The following is an 18,680-nucleotide window of genomic DNA, read 5'->3' as shown; positions in this document are numbered from 1 at the left end:
GGCAGAAGGCAAGGTGAGGACCTGGAGGACTCCTTCAACTGTTGGGGCGGGGGCGGGGGGTGGGCACAGGGGTGCCTGGCAGGACAGCTTCTACCAGCACTCGCGTCCTAGGCCCCAAGAGAGTTTTGGTGGTAAGGTGGCACCATAAGCAGCTCCCATTTACTATCTCCAGGAAAAAGCCCTGATGTCACTGGCTCCTTCCCTTACCCCCTCCCTGCCAATTCAACATTCGTTGAATGCCTGTTAGGCATCAGCCATTGTGCCCGTGTTTACCTGAGTATTATTATTATTATTACCTCATTTAGTAGATGAGAAAATGGCAGCTTAGCACTGTAGGCACCATAGCTGGAATAAGATCACTCAGGTATTAAATGAGGGTGCTGGATTTTGAATCCAGGCAATTTGACTACAGATTTTAACCACTATGTGTACAGTTCTGGAGATGGATGTTGAGATCATATCACTTATGTTCCAGTTGCTTGTGGGGCCTCAGGAATTGCTAGCAGCTAAGGAGGGTCTCCCCTTTGCCTGTCTCATATTTTACCCTGAGGAACTCAGACGGGGTAAACTCAGAGAGGAATGTAGACAGGTCCTAGTATCAGCAAAGATCCTCAGAGCTTTCTAAGAGGTACAGGGGGGCCACTGAGGGGGGCTGATGGTCCCCCACACTTCCCTTTCTCAACCCAGGTGGGATTTGCATTTGAACACCCTGTGCTGTCTTCTCTGGACACCTCCCCCACAGCGAGGGAAACACCTGTATAGGTGATTGCCCCTTGAGACTTAGCTGTTTCCTTTTCTCCGAGAACTCAGAACATCCTTGTTCGGACAACTTCTTAGACTCTTGGGGGGCGGCACCCTCCCACCTGAGCTTTCTAGCGTGAGCTCCCATTCTCTGGTTTTCCTCATGATGAACAGGTTCTCTTTGTCCACAGACCTCTCAGACACTTGACTCATCCTCTCACTGAAATTCCCACTTTTAGTCTCAGCCTCCCTTCCTTTCCCATTTCAAATGGTATCAATTTCCCTGATATTCTTTGTGGCCTGTCTGTACCTTATTTTTATTTGGGCTTTTTTATTGTTCTTTGTTGACATTTTCCTCCAAACTCCCCTGCATGCCCCTCTTAACACCCACTGTGTTGTTGTTGTTGGATGCCTTCGAGTCAATTCTGACTCATAGCGAGTCCGTGTGACAGAGTAGAACTGCCCCATAGGGTTTTCTAGGCTATAATCATTTGGGAACAGATCACCAGGTCTTTCTCCCATGGAGCCGCTGGGTGGATTTGAACCGCCAACTTGTTGGTCGGCAGCTGAGCACTTAACGGTTTCACCACCAGGGCTCCTATTAATGACCACTACCATTACCATTCAGTACATAGGGTCAGTGTGAGCCACAATTTACCCAATGGCAATGAGGGGGAAGGGCTACCATTCGGTATTACCTGTAAGTGTCTTCTGTTGTAGTTTCTTTCACAGCTAGCTGCTCTGCCTTCTTCTTATTCTAATGATATTTTCTTACCACCTTTTACTTAAAAAAACTTTTATTATCGTGAAATATGTATAAAAAAGGGAGTCCCTAGAAGGCACAAATAGTTAATGAGCTCTCCTGTGAGCTCTGCTGCTAGCTCAGCTGCTAACCAAAAGGCTGGTGGTGTGACTCTACCCACAGGTACTTTGGAAGAAAAAGGACTGGTGATCTGCTTCTGAAAAACACTAGCCACTGAAAACCCTATAGAGCACAGTTCTGCTATGACTCTTATGGGGTTGCCATGAGTTGAAGTTGATTCGCTGGCAACTGTTTTTTTAATATATATATTTGCATATACATATGTGTGCGTATATATAAAATAAAACATTTTCCATGTATAATCCAGTGACATTAATTGCGTTCACCATGTTGTGCAACCTTCACCATTATCTGTTTCTAAAATTTTCATCACCCTTAACAGAAACTCAGTACATCTTAAGCAATACTTCCCCATTTTCCCTCCCGCTCACCCCTAAAACCAAAAAAAAAAAAAAAAAAGCCAAGCCCATTGCTGTTGAGTGGATTCTGTCTCACAAGAGAGTAGAACGACCCCATAGAGTTTCCAAAGCTGAAAATCTTTATGGAAGCAGACTGCCACACTGCCACATCTTTCTCCCTCAGACCATCTCATGGTTTTGAACCACTGGCCTTTTGGTTAACAGCCAAGTGCTTTAACCACTGCACCACAAGACTTCTCCCTAGTAACCTCCTGCCCCTAGTAATTACTAATGGATTTTGGTCTCTGTGCATTTGCCTATATTTCATCTAAGTGGGCTTGTGCAATATTTATCCTTTTGTATCTGACGTATTTCACTCAGCGTAGTGTTTTCAAGGTTCATCCATGTCCTAGCATATGTCCAAACTTCATTTTTCTTGATGGCTGAATAATACTCCATTGTATGTACACACCACATTTTATTTATCCTTTAATCTGTTGGTGGACACATGGGTTGTTTCTACCTTTTAGCTACTGTGAATAATGCTGCAGTGAACGTTGGTGTATAAGTATCTGTTTGGATCTCTGCTTTTAGTTCTTTTGGATATATACATAGAAGGAGAATTGCTGTGTCATATGGTAGTTCTGGAAACGCTGGTGGCATAGTGGTTAGGTGCTACGGCTGCTAACCAAAAGGTCGGTCGTTCGAATCCACCAGGTCCTCCATGGAAACTCTATGGGGCAGTTCTACTCCGTCCTAGAGGGTTGCTATGGTAATCCTATCTTTAACTTTTCGAGGAACAGCCATAGTTTTCCACAGTGGCTGTACCATTTTGCATTCCCACCAGCAATGGATGAGCGCTCCAATTTCTCCACATCCTGGCCAGCACTTGTTAATTTCCACTTTTCTGGTAATAGCCACCCTAGTGGGGGTGAAGCAGTATCTCATTGGGGTTTTGATTTGCATTTCCCTAATGACATCTTCCATTTGCTTATTTTGTATATGTTCTTTGGAGAAATGTCTTTTCAAGTCCTTTGCCTATATTTTGATTGGATTGTTTGTCTTTTTGTTGAGTTGTGAGAGTCCTTTATATAATTTGGATATTAAATCTTTATCAGATATGTGATTCTCAAATATTTTGTCCCTTTCTGTAGGTTGTCTCTTCGCTTTGATGATAAAGTCCTTTGATGCACAAAAGTTTTTAATTTTGGTGAAGTCTAATATATCAATTTTGTCTTTTGTTGCTCCTGATGTCTTTATTCACCTAAAACAATATCTGGGTTTGTCTTCTGCCCAGCATACTGCTACCATCATGTCCTGGAATGAGAGGTCACATGGATAGGAGGTGAACCACTGAATAATAATAATAATAATAATAATAAAAAGTACTATATTAGTTCCCTATAGCTGCCATAAAAAAGTACCACGAATTGGATGCCTTAAAACAGCAGAAACTTAATCTCTCATAGATCTGGAGTCTGGAAGCTTGAATTCAGGGTGTCTGCAGGGCCGTGCTTCCCCTGAAGCTCTGGTGGAGAATCCTTCCTTGCTTCCTCCAGCTTCTGGTAGCCACAAACGTTCCTTGGCTTGTGGCAGCATCACTTTCGTCTCGGCTTGTCTTCACATGACATTGTTCCTGTCTCTGGTCTCTTCTCTTTTCATAAGGATATCACTCAGATTGGATTAGGACCACCCCCGCCCACGTCAGTATGACCTCGTATTAACTAATTGTAAAGACCCTATTTCCAAATAAGGTCACGTTCACAGTTACCAGTGGTTAGGACTTGAACATGCCTTTTGGGGGACTCAAAACAACTCATAAGAAGTACCTCACACTTATGTGGTATTTACTGTACGCCAGACACAATTCTCAGCCCTTTATGTATGTTATCTCAGTTAATCTTTGTAACAGCCTATGAGTTGATTGGTGGTATTGTCCCTGTTTTACAAATGAGGAAATGGGAGGTGGAGGTGGGCACAGAGAGGCCAAATATCTTGCTCAGGGTCACTCATATGGTGAATGATGGAGTCAGAATTCAGACCTAAGCAGTCTGCCTGAGAGGTATGTTCTTCACTGTCATGCTCAACTGCCTTTCTAAAGTTCATGGTTGACAAGCAAAAAGGTATGAAGTCACTTCCAATCACTCAGTCAGATACACACGCCTTCACTCTCCCACTCTTTCTCCCTCTTCCCCTGTAAAGAGAAGCTGTCATTTTCTGTATATGGGGAGAGTGACCTCCCAAGGTCTTCCTTATTTCTATCTAGTTTCCTGTCGTTCTGCGTCTCTCTATTTCATTGCCATTTCTCAGTTCACAGCTATCACCAGACTCTGGCAATAAGGGATTTCACTTTTTTGGCAGGGGAGTCTGATCCATATCTGTAGTGCCTAGATTGCAAGCTCAGGCTGTGAACTCTGTAAGCAACGCAAATATGGCCGTGCTGCTGCCCTTTCCTCAAAGAACTACATATCCCAGAGTGCAGCAGGGGGAGTTTAACTGACCTGGGTTTCAAGCAGCCTCGCTTGGTTTCTTTGCAGCCCCTCCCACTAAGGGGCAGCTGTGTGAAGGCTGTGACGGCTCCTGTAAAGAAGCAGTGCGGGGTCCAGCCCATGCTGTCCTCAGAGAACCTGGGCGCCTGTGCTTCCACAACCCCTTAACCTACTCCCCTGCCAAAACGCACTCTAATCTCTTTTAAAGCATTGGAGTTTTAAAAATTTGTTTTGCACCCCCCCCACCCCCACCTTAACTTGATGCAGTAAGGAGCCCCGGTGGCACAGTGGTTAAGAGCAACAGCTGCTAACCAAAAGGCTGGCAGTTCCAATCCACAAGCTGCTCCTTGGAAACGCTACAAAAAACCAAAACAAACAAACAAAAAATTGCCATCTAGTCCATTCTGACTCATAAAGACCCTATAGGATAGAATAGAACCACCCCATAGGTTTTCCAAGGCGCCAAAACACAAAAACCAAACCCACTGCCCTGGAGTCGATTCCGACTCATGGTGACCCTATAGGACAGAGCAGAACTGCCCTGTAGAGTTTCCAAGGCGCACCTGGCGGATTAGAACTGCCTACCTCTTGGTTAAGAGGTCAACCATTACACCACCAGGGTTTCCTTCCAAGGAGCAGGAGTTGGGGGATAGATTGAGGAGGAAAGAAGTGAAGTGGTGGGAAATTTGGTGGTGTGATATTTCGCAGAAAGGGATTTGGAGTCAGTAAACACGGGTTTGATCCAGTTCTGTTCTAATAACTGTGTGACCTTGAGCAAGTTATTTAAATTCTCTGAACCACAGTTTCATTATCTTTAAAATGGAGAAAATAATATACAATTTCTGTGAATATCAACTTAATGGATTTGAGAAGATAGTCATGTGCCACGTAACGTCTGCTTGGGCAACGTCCGATCACACATATGTCTGTGGTCTCGTAAGGTTATAATAGAGTTCAGAAATCCCCATCGGAGAATAGGACATAGCGGATGTAACTGGATGTAGAAAATGCAGTAGCTTCACACACGCAACACGTGTCTCTCATGTCTCTTGTATACAAAGCAATTGTGCTGTCAGATATAACCTATAACACATACATCTTGATAGTCATAATAAATGCCTATGTTCCTGGCTTACGTATGTACTGTAGTGTACTTTCTATCACAATTTCAGTGTGAACTTTCCCTACTTAAAATAAGTTTATTGTATAACAGCATATGCTTCGACTTGTAGGCAGCAGTATCCAGTGTTGTGTATTGTACGTTTTTGAATGTTGTAGTATTTTCTGTCTGTTTAATTTCCTTTTCAAAATACTACTGTGAAATGCATCATGGCTCCCAAATGCAGCAAAACCAGTGCTAGTGATAGCAGCAGCAAGAGGGAAAGGAGAAGTATCCATTTGGAAGTGAAACAAAAAGTTGTTAAATAACAGGAAAGTGGAAAATCAGAAGATGCTATCGCTCGTGGTTTCGGCATGTTTGCACGACATCCGGATCACATAACATTCTATTTCACAGAAGTTATAGGAGATGTTAAGTGATGCAGGACTGTACTTAGTAGTTATGGGGCTCTGTACATGTGTGGGAGCCCTGGTGGTGCAAGTGGTTCCGAATTTGGCTGCTAACCAAAAGGTTGGCAGTTCGAATCTACCAGCCACTCCTTGGAAAGCACATGGGGCAGTTCTGCTCTGTCCTATAGGGTCACCATGAGTTGGAATCGAATGAGGACAACAGGTTTGTTTTTAGAGCCCTGGTGGTGTAGTGATTAAGAGCTCAGCTGCTAACCAAAAGGTCAGCAGTTTGAATCCGCCAGTCACTCCTTGAAAACCCTATGGGAAAGTTCTACTCTGTCCTATAGGGTTGCTATAAGTCGGAATTGACTCAGCACCAGTGGGTTTGGTTTGGTTTTGGTACACATGTGAGTTGTTACTATTATTGTCTTTGTCATTGATTAAGCCAGACCTATGGGAAAAAAAAAAAAATGAATGAATGCTCTATAAACTGGCAGAATTGGTGTCATAATTCTTTTGAAAACTTTTTCCTAGTCTGTGTTAGTCTACCAGAGTGTGCAGTTCTGGTGTGACGTCAGCTTTGAACAGAAGCAGGGTGATAGAAAAGAAGGAGGTAAAATGTGGGTGGGGATGGACAATGATCGTGCGATCATTACCTTGGGTGAGGGGGTGGGAGAAGGGTGGTAAGGGGGGATGAAGTAGGATCGTTTCTCTCAGGATCTCACCATTGGTGAGAGACAAGTCCATGTGGAATCGGGGAACTGACACTGGGAGGCTGGAGTCCTTGCTTTGACCCTTTCTCTTTTTTCTGGGCCTTAGTCGCCTCATTTGTAAAATGGAGCTGAAGCTTTAAGGTCCCATCCTCCTGGAACCTTTTGCGGATCTGAAGCCATAGGCATGAAGGAATCAGTCCTTAACACCAAGCCCACATTAGCACGTTAGAAGAACTGGTGGAGCTGGAGAGAGATGATGGAGGGGAAGATGATAGGAGGGAGGTCCTGAGGAATGCCGGAGGACACTGATACATTTTTCCATCGCTTATTCTTCCCGGTTGAGAGAAATATGCCTAGAGATTTTAAATGGCATTATATAAATTTTTTGGCAGGAAGACCCAATGGTTCACCGGGGAGTATACAACCTGGTTTCCTTGCTGGTTTTACAGAGGGCTGTTGTACTTGTTGGTGTTGACTGGCACCCGCAAATGCACGCAGTGAACGTATGTGCTGTTTTAAGTATAGTCCTTGCGCTTTGCTGGAAATGTGAGCAGCTTGCTCTCCTCTTCTCTCTGAGGCCAGGCGTGCTCTGATCCCTTCCCCCTGGCTGCCGCCCGATGGACACAGCGTATTCCAGGTTGCCTGAGTAAAGTAGGCCAGAGAGGAAGCTGTCGTCCCTGAAATCAGAGCGGCCGGTCCCTGCTGGGCAGGAAACCTAGAGTGATGAATGGGGCTGGATGAAGTCATCCTGCTCCTCCAATCAGACTCCTCCGAGTGAGCAGGGGCCTCTGCAGACCCAGCCGGGTTGCAGGCTGCTCTCATGTACCTTTAGACAGAGGCTGTGAGTCTCTGGGAGTGGAGTTCGGGGGGTGGGTGTGAGCTGCCCGCTCCGGCTACTGTGTAGGCCTCAGTCAATGTGAATGTTATTGCAAGGTGAGTGGCTTCACTGGGCGAATTCCTCTCCCTCTGCATTCTCGACCTTGCTGTGCCGGCTCTGGCTTTGTGGCTCCGGCATCTCCTTCCACAGCACCTTTCTGCTTCCATCTGAGTGCCTGCACCTTCTTCTTGAGGTTCTCACACCTGCCCCCTACCAACCCTGGCCTCATCCCTCCCTGCTACCCCAGCACTCGCTCAGCCCCTGCCAGCTGGCCTTTTCCCACACGCTCCGCTCCCTTCTTCCTGACCTGTGGTAGCAGTTGGTCGGGTGATGGGAGGGCAGGTCCTCCATCTCTGTGCCCTCTCCCCCCAGCAGGGGGAGCCCTGGTGAGCCCCCAAACTTGCCTCCTGGGAAGACGTGCCAGGAGAAGGGAGATGCCCCCTGACTCAGCTTGATGTAGGCATCTGTGGCAGGCCCCCCTAATTGCTGGGGACCCCAAGGCTCTTTCCTCCCAACAGAGGAGGGTCCAGGGGCCCTGGGAGTAGAAATAGCCTCTTATTTCCTGCGACCTTCCAGAGGGGTGGTTTGTCCTTCCTGGGTGGCTGTTTGTGACTCTGCCTTTTCTCTCTGGATGGGGCCGCTGCTCCTTAGGCCAAGCCGAGATCATGGAGCCGGCTGATATGGCGACAGCAAAGGTAGGATGGAAATGCTGCCGGCCGCACTGTGCGTAAGTGGCTTCGCTTGGAAAGTTCTGCCTTTGGTTCACTTTTCTCTCCCCTCCTCTCCCTCAGCCCACTAGTCCTCTGAGCATCCAGGGGCTGTGTCAGAGTGGAGGGAAAAGCTCATGGAGACCTCAGGAGAGGGAGAGGATGTGCCGGGTCCTAGAAAGCCCACTCCTCGCCTTTGTGGGCTTAGAAGTCCCAGTGGGTGGATGAGGGCTTGCGGGGAGAGGGGGACTCTGTAGCTTTCATCTGGGCAGATTGACGTGCCTGTCTTTCCCTTTAGCTTTGCCTTGTTTTCCATTTAACTTTATCCTGTTTCTTTTTAGTCACCCCTCTCCTTTCTTCTCGCTCCTCTTCCTCTACTTCTCCCCGCACTCCAGTGCTTCCTTATTCCATTTTTGCCATCTCCACACTTTCTTTTCACCTTCTGTCTGCTTCTCTTTTCCCTCTGCCTGTTGTATAAGGAATGGGTGGGGTCAGTGTGGGCTGGCCAGTCTTACAAGCTGAGACTGCCTCTCATCCTGCAGCAGATGTTGGCCTTGGGATTGGTAAGGAGTTTGTTGCTGAGTGGCAGATGCTGCTGCCGTCCCCTCCCACAGCTTGTCTGTTGCCCCAATGGAAGTGCTGGTCTGGGTACCTCCAGGGAATGGTGCTGGGGTGCTATGTCGCTTAGACCCTGTAGGCACACTAGAGGGCGTTCCTGAGATAGGTTTCTCATCTCTCCTGAAGCCTGCTTGCAGTTTGAGATTTGTTTTTCTGTGCATTTTCCAAACAAAGAGCTTGAGCCATTTGGAGTGGATGGGAGAACTAAGGAGGCTGAGTCTGTAGCCCCAACCCCAGCCCCGTGCGCAGGGAGAGACTCGTAGTCTTTCTAGAACATCTCATCCCTTGTTTTGGGGGTCCTCCTTTCTGTCCAAATAGCAGGGTCTCCTTTCTCCAAGAGGTGGAAGCCTGGACATGGCTCAGACTTCTGGAGCAGGTTGGGTACCCTGTGTGTGTACGGAAGAGAGAATGAGGTAGAAGGCCCGAGTAGCAAGGGTGCTGCGGGCCATCATGTGTTGTAAGTGGTTAGGACATGTTGATGGCTATCAACAGCCTGGGTTCTCTGCTCCTTCCTCCCACCCACACATGCTGTTTGGTCTGATCCAAGTTATTTAACTTCTCTTAACTTTCATCTCCTTAGTACACAAAGTGGTGAAAATGACACGTGTGTCTTGTTTGAACTAGCTTAAATTTGTAAAATACTTAGTTTTCTTTGAAGGAAGGAGCTAGGGAGAGCAAAACTAAAAATGAAGCAGACCCCCCTGGGCTGCTTCCCCTCTGTCCCCCATTCCTCTCTCTTTTCCCTCCCCCCACGAACATTCAGGGACCCACCTTGAGTAAGGGATGGTGCAAGGTGCTGCACCCCATTGGCGGTGTGCATGGTGGCCATGGGAGCAAGCATCCACAACAGTGTTGGGATCCAGAACAATTTGTTCCAAGCAGTCTGCTGCTTGGCTGTAGTGCTGCTGTCTTGAGGTGCTGAGTGTGTGTCCCTCGCCAGGGCCTGCCTCTTGCAATCCTGCTAGTATGCTGGCTCTTAGAGTTGTATGTGGTTTGCTGTCAACCACTTTGGCAGCCCTGGTGGTGCAGTGGTTAAAGTGCTCGGCTGGAAACCAAAAGGTCGGTGGTTCAAACCCACCAGCCACTCCTTGGGAGAAAGGTGCCTCTGTAAAGATTTACAGCCTTGAAAACCCTATGGGACGGTTCTGCTCTGTCCTATAGGCTCACTAGGAATTGGACTCCATAGCAGTGGGTTTATCAATCACCTGGCTCTGACAAGGGTGGCACTGGGCAGTGCCCTGGAAGAGGTGTGGTTTGGGAGATTGCGTTGTTATTCTGCAGCCGGTTTTGGGATGTATGTGCCTGCATTTGCACATGGAGGTAGATACAGAGATAGCCTTATTATTCTTAGGCCCTTGCCACCCTGCACATCCAGATTACAGATGGTCTCAGTAGGCATAGCATCTGACCCTGGAGTGGGATCCTTCCTGGAGTTAGCATTGCTTTCAGGACCCTGACCACAAGAGATCGGATTGTTCCTGGATATGGATGCTGTTTAAGCCCAGGGCTAGGGTTTTTTTCTTTAACCTTCCAAACCATCTGGGGAAGGGCAGGATTAGCTCAGGAGTTTTCAGCCTGGCCCATGAACCATTGAGATTCCTAGTTGGACTTTCGGGGAGGGTCCTTGAGCTTCGGTCCTCTGTAGGCAGAATTTTGGCTCTCTGTACTTTTTTCTGAGGAGAGTGTCTATGGCTTTCATCAGATCTCCAGAAGGCTTGTAACTCGAAAAATTGAAGAACTTTAACTGATCAAGATGCTCTCATAAAGAGCCTTTTTGCATTTTGTAGCCTAGGTACAGAGAGAACCTACAGGTTAGGGCTGCCATGCTGAATCCCTGATAATGTGGGAAAGCAGCTGAACCACTGAGTAAAAACTCATACTGTGACTCACAGGTAAGTCTTTTACACACGATTTGGGTGTCCTTTATTTAATGTCTAAATACATGCAAATGCTTCTCTTTTACCTTAACCTTTCTCCTTTCTTTCTGAGATACCATTCCTAGAATTTCTCTTAGCCCTAGTGTATTGGGTTAAATTACCCTGGAATGGAACGGCTTTTGTTTGCAGGCGTGGTCAGTCTTGGTGAGATCATTACCTATTTAGTTCAGTTCCTAGACAAGAGCTTTTGAAGGCATGGCCCTGTCTCCCAGAGTCTGGATTTCTATTTTTTTATTGTTGCACTGGAAACCCTGGTGGCATAGTGGTTAAGAGCTACAGCAGGTAACCGAAAGGTCGATAGTTCGAATCCACCAGCAGCTCCTTGGAAACCCTATGTGGCAGTTCTACTCTGTCCTAGAGGGTCACTATGAGTCAGAATCAACTCAATGGATGGTGCTCTTTAAAAAAAAAAAAAAAATTATTTTAAGGTTGTAATTTCAGACTGGGGCCATTTGATGGCGTCACATGACTGTGTTAAGAGATATAGATGATAAATTGTGTCCTGAGAGCTTCTGTGTTAACCTCGAGAAAACAGATTGGGAAGCATTCGTTAATCCATTCATTCAACAGATGTTTATTAAATGCCTGTTGTGTGCCAGGAGAGAGTTCAGTATGGAGGCTTTAGGAGGCTAGCATACAGCACCACCCTGCAGGTGCTCACGGGTACCTGGGGAAGGCAGCCAGGTAAACAGACTGTGACAGGACAGTATAATGAGGGTTGCAGTAGAAGTTCAAGTCACCAGCAGGCAGCAGTGGGGGACTTAACACTGCCTGGGCAGGCCAGGAAGGGCTTTTTAATGGAAGTGGCGTTTGATTTGAGGCCTGAAGTGTGGGTGGGAGTTTGCCAGGTAGGTAAGAGAGGAGAGGTCAGGTAATCTAGTCATGAGAGGAAGAGGATGTATCTGGATTCAGATGTTGGCACTGTCACTTTCTGGTTCTGTGACTTTGGGTTATCTTAGCCTTTCTTAGTCTTGTTTTCCTCATTTGTCAAATGTGGGTGTTACTATCAGCCCTATACCAGCACTTAGGCACCCTGAACCATTGAAGGCAGGTGATGAGTTGGTATGGAAGGACACAGGTATGGTTACAGACGGGACTTGAACTCTTAGGTTTACTAATGGTATGTTAGTCTCATGTCTGCTGTGGTGTTTAGAGAATGTAGGGATCTCTGAGTGGTGCAAACAGTTAACACACTTGGCTGCTAACAGAAAGGTTGGAGGTTCAAGTACACCCAGAGACGCCTTGGAAGAAAGGCCCGGCGGTCCTGTAGCCGTTAAAAACCCTGTGGAGCACAGTCCTTCTCTGACATACATGGTGTTGCCCTGAGTTGGAATTAACTGAACAGCAACTGGTTGGTTTATAGGGCCTGAAGCATCTTCAAAACATTTTTATTTTTCAACCTAAGGCACTGATGAAAAATATCCTAATGGTAGGAAATGAAACTTTTTAAAATTCAACCTATTAGATGCAGTCTGCTCCGTCCAAATAAACCTGTTCTTATTGGCAGTGATGGTGGCAATATGTTCAGAAGGTGCTATTTCTGGACACCTGTCATGCAGATAGGAAGTTCTCTGTAAAGGAAGATGAAAAACATTGGCTCCTTTTTCCTGGCTAATGCTTTTGTGTTAAGATCAAACTCATCACAAACAGGCTTCATATAGGTTAGCTGAAATTATTCACCACGGCTTGTCAGTTGATGGGAAAATTGGCATAATAACTACAAACCTATGTTCATTTTGGAAAATAGAAATAATCTCTTCTTCTGATTATCTGTGCCTCTCTTATGGGACTTATTGCATTATACTTTGTATTTCAGCTACTTAATATAGTTACTTAATGCCTATGTCGTGACTTCCTTATTAGATTATAGACTTCTAGACGTCAAGGAAGACATTGGATTTATCTTTGAAACATCACCGTGATTTGTGTGGGTTATGAACATATTAGGCCCGCATTAAGTATTGTTATTGTTGAATAAGCAGCTGGCTGACCTAACAAATATCACATATACACACAAAGCACACATAGGAAAACAATAAAAAAAGTTATTGTTAGGAACTGTATTTTATCCTTTACCTAAAAAAAATTTTTTTTGTGTGTGTGTGTGTGTGTATATATATATACATGTAGTGTAGGTAAAGGATAAAAAAGTATGTTTGAATGAACAGAAATGAAGCCCGTAGTTCTCATGGTCTGCAGTGGCAGTACCCTGGTTGGGAATAATAATAATAATACAGGTAGTCCCTGACTTATGATGTATTCGAGTTATGATGAACCACATTTACGACCATCCTTTTTTTTGGTACATCTTTTCTTAGTAATATGTACTGTATGCAGTGTTGCAGTGTGTAATTTGCTGATTTGAGCATTCTCAGATGTAATGCTTCCAGCCCCCAAGGACAAATAAAGATCAGATTTATAAAGGTACCGATAATAAAAGGCAATGTAGTAATAATGAAAACGAAACAAAATAAAAAGGTATTCGACTTAGATCAGAACAGATTTACAACTGAGTAGTCTTTGGAATGGAGCCCTGATGTAGGTCAGGGATTATCTGTAATGTTTAAAATATATTGTGCACTTACTCCATATTATGCCATGAATTGTGTCATCGACCCCTCCTAACAACCTTATGGGTTGTTGTTATATTCACCTCTTTATAGGGGAAGGTGCTGAGGCTTGGAGAAAGGAAGTATTTGCTCAAGGTCACATAGCTGCTAAGTACAGATTTGAACTCGTCTCATTCCAGAATCCCCACGCTAAACCACAGTGCACACCTCTGGGACCGGTGTCAGGCCTCTGCCAGTTAGGAATGTGGTTTTTCTAGGCTTGGCATCCCAGCAAGCAATTTCTCTGCTGACAGTAGATTATTGTCATGCCCTTGGCCAGGAGACTTTCACTTTAAAAACGAATTAACACTCAACTCACCTGCCTCTTAACGGTAATACTCACATGTAATTTAGCTGAAAAAGGAGAAATCCCCATTTGGTAGGAGGATAGTGTGAAGCAGCTGGCAGTGGGTGTGTGGGTGCTCCCTGTTCGAGAGAACCTGAGTTCATAGGCACCCTCCTGGGTCCCTAACTCCATCAGTCACCCCAAATGTCTCCTGGGAATAAGCCAGGAGGAGCAGGGGGATAAGTAGAAATCTGCCTTGTCTCTTGCATCTGGCAGGAGAGATGTTTTCTTTTGTTATGCATGTAATTGGAATGAGTGGAAACAGGCACCTGTCCCCTTCTCCTGATTGGTGGGGCTCCTCTGGACATCTCAGGAGGGCATTTACCTCCTGGTGGCCTCCCTTCTGTCTGCCAGCAGAAGGAATCTTGTGATCTGGGACACACTGGTGAACAAGACATACACATGAACCAATGCTGAATCAAGCAGTTAAGTGTTCAGAAAGCCACGAGAATGATTTTGGAGGTGAAGGGAAAGGTGGGCGTCAAAGTAGGGTCAAGAGAGGGAGTCCTCTTTGGGAGTTCCACACATCAAACCAGGAAGTATCCTTGGAGAAGGGATGTCAAGAGCTGCTTAAGTAGGAGGGAAAGAGAGCTGAGCTCTGCACTGAGGTGAGTATGGGAGGTAATTCCAATGTATGGCCTGACTAAGAAGACAGTCCCTAAATTGAAGTGTGGTGCTATAGCACCCTGGTATAGTGGCTTTTGTCTTTTCACCAAAGACTGCCTTATCTAGTGGTTAGCAGTTCTGATATTGGATCCTTTTCCTGGCTGGAACGAGGTTTTGACATCCCTGAGCCTGTTTGTTCATCTGTAAAGTGTTTGAACTCATTGGGTTGTTGTGAGAATCATATGTTGTGATGTATGTGAGACCACTTTACTCTAGCATGAACAGAGACGCCCATCTCTGGAAGCCCTGGCCCATCTCCAGCCTGTCTTCCTCCCTCTCTGTGTCTACTGTGTGTTGGTGAAGCAACTGTGGACAGGATGCAGCCAACAGGAGTTGGCTTTGCCCTTGCTCAATCTGTTGGCTGCCTGAAGGAACATTCTGGATTAGCAGATTGTGAAGGAGGAGGTAAGAAAGGTGGGGGGAGGTGAAGCCGCCTTTTTTTTTTTAACTCTAGTTCTCTTAGTAATCTTCAGGGTCATAGAGGCAGAAGGAAGCATCCTTGAAACAAACAGCTCCCTGCTTGCCCTCTGGCTCTGTGGCCTGTACCCTGGCCCTTTCCTAAAGTGCTGCTTCCCTGGGACACTGGGGCCGGAGGACACGGGTGTGCATGCCAGTAGGAATGATAGGAGGGGAGAGGCATGCTCAGGATGAACACAACAGAAGACAAGACCAATGTCTGCAGCTCATACTGTCACCCCAGAGCCAGTGACTAATAGTGGCAGAGGATTCGGAGAGCAAGGAGGGAGGGGACAGGGAAGTCCTGGGGAGCACCTGATTGAGCTCAGCTCTGGCCATCTGCAGGTCCGCTCACACAGAGTCTATTGACTGCAATTTGGAATTTGGAAGAGGATTCTGGCTAGAGGACCAGGAGGAGGCTTGTTATTGAAATGGAGTGTTTAGGAGGCAGTTCCCTCCCCCGCTGCTCCTCTCTTCCTAGCTTCCTGACCTCCAAAATGCTCCTTAAATATAACACTCCAGCGCCTGACGACTCCCCTGCCAGAGCTCCGAGCTTTGATTCCCCAACGTGTGACTGCAGCGCTGCTCTGCCCCAGTTTTGCCAGCTCCTGGAGGCATGCAGCTCTGCCCTGGCACTGCAGCTCCCTCTCCTCAAGACAGGCAGGGACGGAGGGGGAGCAGACAGAATCCAGGAATTGAGATAAGAAGGCAATCCTGTCATCCCTCTATTTTCTGCTCCAGATATGAAGCCGGAGGCTCAGAGTGACTTACCCAAGGTCATGAGGAGGCGTGAGCTTCTGGTAGTGTGGAGAGAGCCACAGATGGGGAGGTGGTAGTTAACCCATTGCTGTCAAGTCAGTTCCGATTCTACGACCCTATAGGACAGAGTAGAACTGCCCCATAGAGTTTCCAAGGAGCACCTGGTGGATTCGAACTCCCGACCTTTTTGGTTAATAGCCGTAGCGCTTAACCACTACACCACCAGGGTTTCCTAAAAACCCATTGCTGTTGAGTCAATTCTGACTCATAGTGACCTTATAGGACAAAGTAGAACTGCCCCATAGGGTTTCCAAGGAGCAGCTGGTGGGTAGACTTGAACTGCCAATCTTTTGGTTAGCAGCCTAGCTCTTAACTGCTGTGCCACCAGAGCTGGGTATTAGGAGGGTTGAATTCTCCCTTGGATTCTGCCACTAGTTGGCTGAAGCCTTAAATGGGCCCTGAATTTTCGATTCACAGCTTCCTTCAGCCTGGAGGCCTTGGTGTCTGAAGGCAAGGTCATCAGCAACACGCTCGCTCAGGTTAAGTGACCTCTGTCACCAGTCTAGATTTATATCAGGCAAGAAACACCATCTTTTTTTGGCTGCATTACCCAGATGCCATCAAGTCAATTTTGACTCATAGTGACTCCATGTGTGTCAGGGTAGAGCTGCTCCATAGAGTTGCAATGGCTGAATTTTCAGAAGTAAATCACCACGTTCTTCCAAGGCACCTGTGGGTGGACTTGAACCTCCAGCCTTTCGATTAACCATTTATACCACCCAGGGACTTCTGTGGTTGAATTAAAAAACCAAAACCAAACCCCTTTGACGTCGAATAAATTCTGACTCACAGTGACCCTATAGGACAGAGTAAAATTGCCCTATAGAGTTTCCAAGGACCGCCTGGTGGATTTGAACTGTGGACTTTCAGTTAGCAGCCGTAGCTCTTAACCACTACACCACCAGGGTTTCCTGGTTGGATTAGGGATGGGATAATACCAGGGTAGGTGAGCCCCTAAGCCTTCTAAAAGGCTGAGAGAAAGTTAAAGCAGCTAAAATCTTGAAGGAACTTTTCCAGCCTTCATTCCGTCCCCAGTAAAATTTGAAAGAAACCGTTGCAGCAAGAGTAACCAAACCAAAAACCAAACCCATTGCCGTCGAGTCGATTCCTGTAAAACCCTGCAAACACAGTAAAGTTTTGAATATCCATGGGTCTGAGGAGACCAATTTTCTGAACTTAGATTATGGAAAACTCAAGTCACACGGAACATTATCATTGTCAATCCTTCCATCAGCACCCTTCTGCCCTTTTCATCGAGGCTGTTTAAAAAACTCAGAGATCCCAAGCCTGTTCGTCACATCACACAAACACATTGACCCACACGCCAGCCAATTCATCACTAATAGGAAGAAGAGACTGACTTGATTTATTCTCTTTTTAAGCTGATTGCCTGGATTCTTTTTGTCCTGGGACCATGTGAACCCCCAGAGAAATTTGTGTTTGTTGTGTTTTTAATTACTTTGTTTGATTGCTGTATCTTACTCCATTTTAAGAAAATACCACAAGGTATTCCTCCTCTCTCTTGTTGTTAGATACTTGTTTTGCTTCCAGCTTTTTTTGGTTTTGCTTTGTTTTTGCTATTGCCCACAGTGCTGCGAGGAAATTTCTTGTACTTGTCTCCTAATGTGACTAGAACCTTTGGTGTTAGGGAATGCATTTCTTCAACTTGACTGCACAGTATCAAGTTGCTTACCTAGGTATTGCACAAATAAACGCTTCTACTCGCTTCTTTCCAACACTTGATATTATTACACTTTTTCATTTTTGTCGGTTGGATGGGTGTGAGGTGGTATCTCATTGGCATTTCGATTTGCATTTTCCTGAAAACTAATGAGGTTGAGGAAACCCTGGTGGTGTAGTGGTTAACAGCTACAGCTACTAACCAAAAGGATGGCAGTTCGAATCCACCAGGTGCTCATTGGAAACCGCATGGAGCAGTTCTGCTCTGTCCTTTAGAGTCACTATGAGTTGGAATCGACTTAATGGCAACGGTGTTTTTTTTTTTTTTAAATGAGGTTGAGCACACCTTTTTGTATATTTAGTGATTGTTTCTGTTTTCATTTCTGAAAATGTTTATTCAAATCATTTATCTATGTTTCCAACTGTCTCTTTTCTCATTGATTTGTAGGAATTTTTAATAAATTCTGTAAACAGTTCTTTTTCAATTATCCCCCCCCCCAAAAAAAACAAATCCAAGGCCGTCTAGTCGATGGAGACTCATAGAAACCCTAAGGACAGGGTAGAACCACCCCATAGAATTTCTAAGGAGAGGCTGGTGGATTTGAACTGTTGACCTTTTGGTTAGCAGCTGAGCTCTTAACCTCTACACTACCAGGGCTCCTTTTCAATTATTTGTGTTTCAAATATCTTCTTCCAGAAAAGCCTTGATTTTCTCTCCTTAGATTTCATTTGATGATCAGAAGTTCTCAGCTTGACTGTGGTTGAATTTACCAGTCTTTTCCTTTATTGGGGTCCTGGTGGCACAGTGGTTAAGGGTTTGGCTGCTAACCAAAAGGTAGGCAGTTTGAATCCCCCAACTGCTCCTTGGAAACCCTATGGGAGCAGTTCTACTCTGTCCTAGAGGGTTGCTATGAGTCGGAATCAGTTCGATGGCAGTGAGTTGGTTTTGCTTTATTTTCTTTCTTAGACATTGTGTGTGTGTGTGTTGTTTAGGAAATCTTCAGGCTACACATAGTATGTATGAGGATCAGTTAGTAATTATGATTTATCAGGGAGTTTTTTTTTTTGCTTCATTCAATGACAAGGTTGATTGTATTTCTTCATTCAATGGCAAAGCTTAAAACAGGCAAGTTTCTTTTTTTCCCCCTTTTTTTTATCATACTTTAGACGACGGTTTACCGAACAGACTAGTTTCTTATTAAACGGTTAGTTCACCAAGGTCATAAAACAATACTCTCCCTTCTCAATCTTGGGTTCCCTGTTACCAGCTTTCCTGTCCCCTCCTGCTTTCT

At 45.7% G+C, this 18,680-nt stretch overlaps 1 protein-coding gene across 6 annotated transcripts in view; it reads left to right on the top strand.

Moving 5' to 3' along the window:
• Positions 1–18,680, top strand: part of GRAMD1B (GRAM domain containing 1B) — a 212,384-nt gene that overhangs the window by 74,021 nt on the left and 119,683 nt on the right. Inside the window, exon 1 of one of the 6 annotated variants that reach the window (XM_064268927.1) lies at positions 115–6,183. The exons of the other annotated variants lie outside the window; for them this stretch is intronic. The gene's annotated coding sequence lies outside the window, so the exon portion shown is untranslated. Of the gene's footprint in view, positions 1–114; positions 6,184–18,680 lie in introns of those variants that run through there. 6 annotated transcript variants of the gene reach the window in all.

Source organism: Loxodonta africana, chromosome 15, assembly GCF_030014295.1.
Source record: "Loxodonta africana isolate mLoxAfr1 chromosome 15, mLoxAfr1.hap2, whole genome shotgun sequence".
NCBI classification, from domain to species: domain Eukaryota; kingdom Metazoa; phylum Chordata; class Mammalia; order Proboscidea; family Elephantidae; genus Loxodonta; species Loxodonta africana.
The sequence above is the reverse complement of the archived record's forward strand: the minus strand, read 5'-3'. Positions and strand labels throughout refer to the sequence as shown.